Genomic DNA, 646 nt, shown 5'->3' with positions numbered 1-646 from the left:
TTCTCCTTCCCCACTTCTTTCCCCCTCCTAGTAGGAGTCCTCCTCCTAGTAGGAGTAGGACTTCTCCTTGGCGCGCCATAGGGGCCAGCCGGCCTCCTCCTCTCTTGAACCTTTATATACGGAGGCAGGGGCACCCCAGAGACACACAAGTTGATCCTCGTGATCATATTCTTAGCCGTGTGCGGCGCCCCCTGCCACCATAGTCCTCGATAATATTGTAGAGGTGCTTAGGCGAAGCCCTGCGACAGTAGTACATCAAGATCGTCACCACGCCGTCGTGCTGACGGAACTCTTCCCTGACACTTTGCTGGATCGGAGTCCGGGGATCGTCATCGAGCTGAACGTGTGCTAGAACTCGGAGGTGCCGTAGTTTCGGTGCTTGATCGGTTGGGCCGTGAAGACGTATGACTACATCAACCGTGTTGTGCTAACGCTTCCGCTGTCGATCTACAAGGGTACGTAGATCACACTCTCCCCTCTCGTTGCTATGCATCACCATGATCTTGCGTGTGCGTAGGAATTTTTTTGAAATTACTACGTTCCCCAACACTTCCTTTGTCTCCAGTGTGTTCGCTAACATCAACTCATTTGATAGCACCATGGCATCTTTCTTGTCCCGCAAGCTCGATGCTTCGTGTTCCCTCTT

Source organism: Triticum dicoccoides, chromosome 5A (assembly GCF_002162155.2).
Source record: "Triticum dicoccoides isolate Atlit2015 ecotype Zavitan chromosome 5A, WEW_v2.0, whole genome shotgun sequence".
NCBI classification, from domain to species: domain Eukaryota; kingdom Viridiplantae; phylum Streptophyta; class Magnoliopsida; order Poales; family Poaceae; genus Triticum; species Triticum dicoccoides.
Note: the sequence above shows the minus strand (reverse complement) of the source record.